Source organism: Cololabis saira, chromosome 23 (genome assembly GCF_033807715.1).
Source record: "Cololabis saira isolate AMF1-May2022 chromosome 23, fColSai1.1, whole genome shotgun sequence".
Taxonomy (NCBI): Eukaryota; Metazoa; Chordata; class Actinopteri; order Beloniformes; family Belonidae; genus Cololabis; species Cololabis saira.
The window spans coordinates 5,950,990-5,961,296 of NC_084609.1; positions in this window are offsets into that span (position 1 = coordinate 5,950,990).

Consider the following 10,307-nt stretch of genomic DNA (forward strand, 5'->3'; position numbering starts at 1 on the left):
AAATGGCAGCATAAAAACAATACAACAATACATACAATCACAGACAGACATTCACACATTCCGGGGAAACAATAGTAAAACAATAGTAAAATTTACACAACGGGGCAGTCACAAGAACCGAGAGAGCTAATTTCTCTGTCTTTTAAAATTGATTTGAATTTACCCAAGGATACTAGATCAACCCGCGGCTCTAGAGCTGTATGCTCTTTAGCGCCGCCCTAGTGGCTCCCTGGAGATTTTTCGAAAATGTTTTACCTTCTTTTTCCTTTTTTTCTTCTTTTTTTTCCTCTTTTTTCTTTTTTTCTCTAATTTTTCTTCTTTTTTTCTTTTCTTTTTTTCTTCTTTTTTCCTTTTTTCTCTTTTTTCTTCCTTTTTCCTTTCCTTTTTAATCTCAACATTTCGACTTTTTTCTCGACATTTTGACTTTTTTCTCAAAATTTTGACTATTTCCTCAACATTTCGACTTTTTTCTCGACATTTCGACTTTTTTCTCGAGAAAGTACTTCAACATTAATCTCGACATTTCGACTTTTTTCTCGACATTTCGACTTTTTTTCTCGACATTTCGCTTTTCGCTATTTGCCTTCATTCTAAGGCTTATACAAGACCTTTCATTTTTAGCGGCTCCAGACATATTTGTTTTTTATGTTTTTGGTCCAACATGGCTCTTTCAAGATTTTGAGTTGCCGACCCCTGTACTAGATCAACCAATTTCAAGTCCTTCTGCGCATCATTCCAGGTTGACGGGGCAGAAAACTTGAACGCCTTTTTACCCAGTTCAGTTCTGGCTCTCGAGACCTGCATTTGAATAAAGTTCTGTGAGCGCAGGTTCATAATGGCTGACGTTTCTACACATGTGCACGCACAAATATGTAGGGAGAGGTCCCAAAATGGATTTATAAATAAAAGTCAGCCAGTGAGAGAGTCTACGGACAGGCAAAGAAGGACAATTGGCAGCAGCAACAAAAAACAGTGATGACCTGATAGCAGCAAACGGTGATAAAATGCAAAGCACAATGATACACAGTATCTAATTTCTTTAAAATTCAGGTTTCACCTCCAAATAAAGTCCAGTTTAAATCAGTAACATTTACTATTCATTCCTTTTCTGAGGTGGAGGGGGGTGTTGGAGCTGGTTATTCTGCTAGAGGACTTTGGGACTAGTTAGTAGTCGTGTCAATCCTTAAAAGCACTGGAGTCAATCCTCCAATAGTGTAGAAATAGCGGTAGTGCAGTCGCCACACATATCTAATCTCAGCTGATGGATGAAAACATTTATAGTGAGTTCAACATCATCATCCACTTCTCTGTGTTATTGAGCTGCAGTTGAAAACAAGCTCATATGGAAACTAGCTGAACCAGGATGATGTTCTACAATCACGCAGGATCAGGACATTACTAGGTTTCTTTTTGGTCTCAGTCTCGAGCTGAACTAGTCCTGGTCTCATGGGCGTCAATTGGGTATGGCAAGGTACGGCAGCCGCCACACCTTGGCTTCAGGGGAAAATGTAAATACCTATAATACATACCTATAAAATAACTACAAATGCAAGTCGGAACAACATGATGGATTTCAGTAGGTATTATCTTTCCCAACACTTGTTCCCCCCTCATATCTTGAAATGTGATGTCCCATCGTCCCTGACGACAGTGGTCGCTATAAATCTCGTTTTTAGCGCTCGTGTTACTAACTTACAAACTTACAAAACTTACAAACTTACAAAAATGAAAAGAAAGCAGGCAACCCCGCAATTGTTTTTCAAAGAAAGAAGGCAAGTGATGAGTCCAATGTTGCCCCAGCAGCAGAAGATATTAACGAGGCTGTTAGCCACTGATGGATTAATTATGCAAGTTCATTTTAAGGTAAGATATCAAATCACCCTACCCTCTTATAAATCTGTTTAAGGGAAATATTTGACTTTTTTTACTCTCTCTCTTTCTGTCTTCTGCTCCCTCCCTCTCCTTTTTGCATTTGGACTTTAACTGTTTTAAGTTAAACTTGGATGTCCACGTGATATTGTTGCACTGACATAGTAGATGAAGCGAACCGAATGAGTTAAATGGCGTTTGTCAGATACGCTTTTCCTGCTCTCTAACTCTAACTCTGCCGCTTGCTGTCGGTGCCGAAAGTAGGCTTGCCACCCGTCCCTTGAAATACGGAATTGTCCTTTATTTGAGAAAAAAATGTTGCGTCCCGTATTTAACTAATACGGGACACGATTTGTACCGTATTTTCCTTAACTTTTACACCATATTCTAGTTGAATTATTGAAATAAATGAACCTTTACACCATATTCTAGTTGAATTATTGAAATAAATTAACTTTTACACCATATTCTAGTTGAATTATTGAAATAAATGAACCTTTACACCATATTCTAGTTGAACTATGAAATAAATTAACTTTTACACCATATTCTAGTTGAATTATTGAAATAAATGAACTTTTACACCATATTCTAGTTGAATTATTGAAATAAATGAACCTTTACACCATATTCTAGTTGAATTATTGAAATAAATTAACTTTTACACCATATTCTAGTTGAATTATTGAAATAAATTAACTTTTACACCATATTCTAGTTGAATTATTGAAATAAATGAACCTTTACACCATATTCTAGTTGAATTATTGAAATAAATTAACTTTTACACCATATTCTAGTTGAATTATTGAAATAAATTAACTTTTACACCATATTCTAGTTGAATTATTGAAATAAATTAACTTTTACACCATATTCTTCACCTGTAGGCTATATTATACATCTGGGCTGATGTGGACATACATATCATAGGAGGATATTTCAGTTGCTAGCATGGTTGTCTGTCTGTACAGTCATGCAAGTTCAATGCTATTAAAGCACTTTAAACTTTAAATCAAAGCATTTAGTTTTTTCATATAAAATAAACACATTTTTATTCAGTTTAGAAGTTTTGGGGCTTTTTTTTTTGGCTCCTGCTCTGCTGAAATCAGGGCGTCCCTTATTTCTATTTCTGAAAGGTGGCAACCCTAGCCGAAAGGGATGTGTATTGTGTTATCAGCACGTAAAGCCTGAATTATGGTTCTGCGTTAAATCGACGAAGAGCCTACGGCGTAGGGTACGCGGAGACGTGTACCCTACGCCGTAGGCTCTTCGTTGGTGCAACGCGGAACCATAAATCAGCCTTAAGTGTAGTGTTCATAGTTAGCAGGATGTGAGTGAGACTGCATTTGAAAAATTTCAAATTTTCTTGACCACACAGATAAGCTACATAGCAGACTAATGTGATGAGTATACTGGGCATGTTGATTGATACTGTAGTTAAGTTCTGAGACTCGTAACCTTGCCATACCTTAGCTTTGACTGAATTGACGCCACTGCCTGGTCTTGATTCTCTCTGGTCTCGGTCTCGGTCTTGACTTGGTCTCGTTTAGGCGGTTTTGACCACAGGTCTACTTTGGAGACAAACAAAGACTGTCCCCGTAGATGAATCCAGAGGAGGCGACGCATCTGGCGGCGGCTCGAACGAGGGATTAAAGGATTAGTGACGAGAAATCACACAAAATGTTCTGGTGGAGAGTGTAAACGGGCCTGGAGCCAAACAGACGCAGAAAAGGAGAAAATGATCAGCTGCATTTACTTCATCGCCCGCAGAGTTCCCACCTTGAGATGACAGGATATACTCAAGACTCCTGATGTAATCAAATCACGTATTTATTCACCTTGTGTGTGTTGACAAATATCTACTTGTGTGACTGATTTCAGAGAGAATAAACGGACAATAACAAGACGAGGACTAAATAAAGGGGCAGGAAGGACACAGGGGACAATAAACCGCTTCAAAATGACCAAGAAATGATGCAGAACTCTCAAAATCCGACTCACGGAAAATAAAAGTGGCTTAATTTAGCGCCCGGCGACGCTGAATTAACTGTGACCATCCAACCTGACCAACATCCGACGGGAAAGATGGTCGGAACGGATGAAAAATGACCACATGTGGATGATTGAAGAGGGAAACGGACAGAAAACGACCACGAAGGGACACAGATTGATGCAGAACATCTGCACTGGACCAACCAGAGTCTCGCAGCAGATGTGGTGTCACTGTCCACGGCGGGACCGGTGGGAGGTTCTGGGAACCGTCTGGGCTGCAGGAATCCACAACTTCCACTTTCTGCCCAAATAGTTGACGTGTCTGAGTTATAACGTCTGAAATTAGTGACTAAATCAAACCCACCCATCCGGTGCCGAGCAGTAATTCTGCTCAGGAAGTTCACGAATCTGATTCGGTCTTGATTAGCAGGAGATTGTTCTGGACCGGAGCTGAAATTATAAGATGGATAAAAAAAACACTAATGATGCTGCTGGAAACTGGTTAAAAGAGAAACTTGGAGAAGAAAACATGAAAACATGTTTTATTGGTAGAAGTTTAGTCACGTGAATGTTTTTCACTTTGTTGTTTTTAATTTAAGAATTTCCACAACACAAATAACCCAAAGTACAGGTGTAAATCATCAGTGTAATACAAAAAATATATATTTTTTTGGTGTATATATACAGGAATGTCTCAGAAAATTAGAATATTGTGATAAAGTCCTTTATTTTCTGTAATGCAAAAATGTCATACATTCCTGATTCATTACAAATCAACTGAAATATTGCAAGCCTTTTATTATTTTAATATTGCTGATCATGGCTTACAGCTTCAGAAAACTAAAATATTCTATCTCAAAAAAATTAGAATATTCTGGGAATCTTAATCTTAAACTGTAAGCCATAATCAGCAATATTAAAATAATAAAAGGCTTGCAATATTTCAGTTGATTTGTAATGAATCCAGAATGTATGACATTTTTGTTTTTTTAATTGCATTACAGAAAATAAAGAACTTTATCACAATATTCTAATTTTCTGAGACAGTCCTGTATACTGTATAGATACAATTTTAACTAAAAACCAGGGACCAAAAGGTGTAGACTGAAGCGTAAGCCTACCCTATGCCTACCCTTTTCACAAAAAAAATTAAAAATGTTAGCTTTTATAAACTAGTGCATTTAGGATTTAGAGAATGAAACAAAATACATAAATGAATCCATATGAGAAGTTGCCCAAGTATAAACAATAAAATAAAATTGTAAAAAAAAAAAAAATAAATAAATAAATAAAGGGAACATACAGGCGAGGGTTAACACAGTGCAGAGAGGGAAAGACATAAGCAATGATCTTAGAAAAGCAATGATCTTAGAAAAGCATTTCACGTCAATCTGGGAGGCGTGCAGGAAACAAGAGTCGACGCTGAAGAGATTTATTCACCAAATTCAAGACGGTAATCAATCTTCCCGCGAGAGGACGACCCGGTAAATTCACCCCGAGATCAGACGAACGCCGCGGCGATGGCGGCGACCCAGAGGGTACGAGTGAAGTCCGTCCGACCTCTCGTAACCTCAAGTTGAGAGCTGAGACCTTTCCTACGACTTCACGGCCTCACGTTTAATAAATGATGCGCTGAAGTATCCCAGGCTCCTCTGCTGCCAGTTGTTTACCTTCAAGTGTTTGGTTTCTCTGGCAAACTGAAGTCTTCGGTTCCTTCGGGGACGTTTGACTAAACGAACCCGATCACTCCTATTTTAATTATGTGGGTTGTTTGTTTGTCCTTAATTGTTTATTTTCTGTGTTTTTTTGGGGGTGTAAACAAAATAAACGTCTTCTGATTGTACGAATAACAAGACCATTTTCCACCGTCCCATTTATATATTTATTTATTGAAGTTACCGCCTCAGACTTGGTGCAAATTTATTTGCTTGTTGCTGTAAGAAATTAAATATTATGACAACAAAAGGTCTTGACGTGCATGTACATGTATGTGCACGCCGGTTCAGGAGGTTGGTAGAGATGAAGAATACGGTCAATACTAAGTAACCTGTGAATCTAGAGCTTGTAGATCTATGTTTATCAGCCAGAACTTGTATTTTTCTGTCATTCTGGTGTAGATTGCAGCAATTTTGATCACATGGTATCACACGGTATATATATAACTATATATATATACAGTATATCCAGTGGGGGGGGGGTACTTTGCATTGCCCGCGTGAGTTTTCCGACGTCAAGGCCGGTTTACTAAAAACATTTTTCGGAGGTTGCGGCCGGAGCTCTAAAACCCCCGACTGTGAGAAACTGCCATCAAAGCCAAAAGCTCAAGTGTTGACGCACTCCCCTCACTTCCTCCCAGCATCCTCTGCGTCCTACCTCGCAGTTAAAAAAGCCATTGAAGGTGGGAAGGAGCTCTCCGGCCTGCTATTTGTGTCTCGGGGCATTCGCCGCATCCTGGAAGCCCTCTCTTCCTGCCCTCCGAGTGCTACTGGTGTGTGTGGCTCTTCTTCACGTCTTCCTGTCTTCCAGGCGAACATACGGCCTGTTTGTCGCAGGATAAGTGTTTGCGTGGAGTATAGATTCATGTGCGTGAGATCGCATGAGAGCGTCGGGGCAGGTGGGGAGGAAGTGACTCCCAAACCGGCCTTGCTCACGTCTTTATTCTCCTGAGTCCGTCCAGTTTGGCCGACGCGGGTCCAAACGTGGCCCAGCTGCAGCGGGGAGCCCGGGGAGCTCTGGGACGCCGCTTCGTCACAGCAACGCTGAGGGATCTGGGAGTCTGGACTGCAGCTGTGCAGAGACCCGTGACGGCGGCAGCATGTTTGTGGAGGCAGTGGAAGATGCGCCAGCGGTGGTTGGGACGTCCCGGTTCTCACGGTTTTAACGGAACAATAACAGTAAATGATTAGTGATAGTCGTCCACATGTGTTACGTGTAAAGACAGCGGCGCTGGACGGCGGTAACACGTGTTCCACTGAAGAAGTTCATCAGCTTAAGAGCTTGAGGGTAACTGTTTTACCGAATTGTCCTCTTGCCTGCCAGACGGATGTAGTTGGAAGTGGTTGCAGCCGTGTGTTGGGGTCACGGGGGGCGGGCTGGTGTTCAAAGGACGGACACAGGCCTGGTAAATGTCCGAAAATTAGCAGGAAACCGAGTCCTGATGACGTTGTAGCCGGCAACCCATGCTGCGATGCAAGGTGCATTGAGACGATGCTTTCCGGCCACCTGGAGACGTTTACCAACTGGTTCTGAGGCCGGCCGGCTGTCCCGGTTTGGATGGAGGGGGTTTTTAAAGAGATTATTATTGCCACAGCCCCTTTTTTTGCAGGTAAACCTTGGTGTTGACTGAGGCCACATTTACACATAGCCAGGTATTTACAAAAACGGATATTTCCCCCACTACGTTTTGAAAATTACATAATTTACACGAACCCACATAAATACACTGTTAAGGTGCTATGAGCAGCCAAACCTGCAGGGGGCAGTGTAACGAGAAGCATAAAGTCATGCTAGCCAATCAGAATCCTGGAAAAAACATCAACAAATGACACGTGTAACTTCCAGTTACTTCCAAGATGAACGAGAGTCTTTCGTTTGGAGTGACAGAGAAGTGGGGTTACTTTTAAGTGTGACTTTAGAATATAAAACAGGTAAAATACAAGAAAATATTGACGGTGGCCAAACAAATTGTTAACACAGGTCGCACACATGACGCTGGTGACGTTTCTGTTGCATAATGTGACGTTCTGAAGCCTAAATGTCCGTTTCTCTCTGTTTACAAGCAAACGTGAAGACGGGTTTTTTGAAAATCTCCACTTTGGCTGGACTTTTCAGAACTGATCGTTTTTGGTGACTTTGAGCTTCATTTTCGTGTAAACTAACGGCCAAAACGCATGAAAACACCACCGTTTTTGCTACGTGTAAACAGGGCCTGAGCCTTCATATCTGACAAACAGGACAGGGCCCGGAGGGCTCGGTACACATCCTTGAGGAACACCACCGGTCGGAACCGGAGTGGAGGATGTTTATTATCTCAGCTCGACAGTCTGAGGACAGATGATCAGAAAGTGATGAGAATTACTGTGTTATGGTCTGAAGGGAGTATCCTGGCATCAGAGCTCCAATCTAGCGTAGAGGACAAAACAGATATCATCTTCTGTTAATCTGTTTATGCAGATCTGGAGCGACAGTAATCTCTCAGAGCATTAGCTCGTCACTTGAGCGAGAAGGGTGACGGCCAACAGACGGAGCAGCCTCATGTTTCTTAGATAAGGTCAAACTAGTCTGCACACGCCCGGAGTAACCGTCCAAAATCTTCTGGACCTAGACTACATCGAGAAATATCAAAAAGAACCGGTGAAGGTCCTCTGGAGTCGGAGCTAAAGCTACTGAAACAGGACCAACATAGAAACGACAGCAGCAAATGTTCCGGTTTGTACGTTTTGACCAAGCAGACATTTCCTCCGGCTCTTTTTTACCACTAGTCAACTCCAGATAAACAAAACCATCATATAAATTATATTTAAATGAGGAATAGGACCCTGTGAATCCCAAAAAATGAGGTATAAAAAGACAAAAAGGCACAAGAAACCCGATTAGTCTCAATGATGCAAGTTGCTTAATAAATAAAACCTCTTGTGTCCTCGGTCCCAGACAGTTTCTACAGGATCTTAAAAGGAACCCTGGCTATTAAGACATGTAGTCCCTAATTAGCCACAATTGTTCTCTTATACTAAAATATGTTGTTAGAAACACATAAAATAATCTAATTGCTTTAAAAATCTATAATGTTTATCACATATTTTGACCTGCGGGAGGCGCCATGTTTTACCTGCGCAATGCATTCTGGGGGCGATGACGTAGAGCGGTGGCTCTGGGAAGATAAGCCGCGTTAGTTTAACTGGGACAGGTATCTAAAACATAGATGAGCAGCATCTCCCGGCCGTGGAGGCTGATGAGGGAGCCCATAAGACGTCTCGGTTCAGGCAAACTGGATCAAAGTTCTGTGATGCACGGGAGATCTGCAAAAATGATCAATGTCGTGCGCATCTTACCAGTGCATTAGGCTCCTGCGTAGACGGCGTAGACGGCGTAGGCTACGCCGTAGCCTGCGTAGCCTACGCCGTGGACGGCGTAGCCGGGGCTTTAGAGCCTGCAGCGCACCGCCATCCGCTCTCCGCTCTCGCCGCCGCCGCCGGGATGGAGACGCCGGTGGGCAATATGCACGTTTGGGTGGGCATAGCCCACCCCTGCCCCCCCTAAAACCGGCTTCGGTGCTGGTTTGATGACAGACCAGAGGCTGAGGGGACTGGCCCGGGACTTTGACGAAACGGGAGGCGCAGACTTCGCTTCAAATAGGCAAGAACATCTTTATTTAATTTAATGACACCAGATCTGGCTGGGGTTTTTATTGTAGCATCGGCTATCTGCTAGTTGAAACGTGTGGTCGGTTAGTCTATCTGAGTTTTATGGTATTTTTGTAGTTCATGCTGTATGGTGCGGCACTTTTTTTTACTTTTTTGTAGGTGCGCCGTCACCTTAATGTTTAGCTGTGTTTTCATCTGTGTTTCTGGTGCGCCGTCACCTGTTTAGCTGTGTTTTCATCTGTTTCTGGGTGTCAAAACAGTGTACGGGGGTTAGCAGGAGCCACCGTCTGACGTCACTACCCAGAATGTAAACAACAATGGCGACCTACTAGTTAAATTATATTTTCAAATTTTATAAAAACAAAGACATCAAAAAGATTTTTTATATCACATTGTTATAATTGATACCAACATTTATCTTTTAAGACCTACATGTCTTAAAGGGATTGTGACATGAAAAACACATTTTTCTTGATTTTTTGTGTTTTGTTGGGTGTCTTGACATCAATTACACCCAAAAAACAACAAACTTTTAACATTCAGTGTATTGTGTGCTTTCTGGGATTTTCCGCATAACTGTGCAAAAACGGCTCATCTGGTTTGGTGGCGGATCGTTACGTAACGATCCGCTAAATCACCGCCCCCTCCACCCAGCTCCCTGCCTCCGCTCCTCTCCAGCGCACCATAAAGGCTGATTTATGGTTCCGCGTTACACCGACGCAGAGCCTACGGCGTAAGGTTACGCGGCGACGCGCACCATACGCTGAACCCTACGGCGTAGGCTCTGCGTCGATTTAACGCGGAACCATAAATGAGGCTTAACAAGGAGCTGTTTAGAGCCTCTTTTGTTCTAATCACCGGAGGAAAACTGCTAAGAAGACCCGCGGCCACTGACTGGACTTAAGATAAGGGGACAGTGCTGCTTGCATGCCTTTATTTTTATGATTGTTTGCTGTGGTTCGCCCTCCTGCTTTTCCGTGCATGCTTCGCCTGTCGCTCTCGGTTTAATGCCGCGTTCCATTTACCTCGGAAATCGGAACTGGGAACTGGGAATAGCAGCCATCTTTGAATGGTAACTCG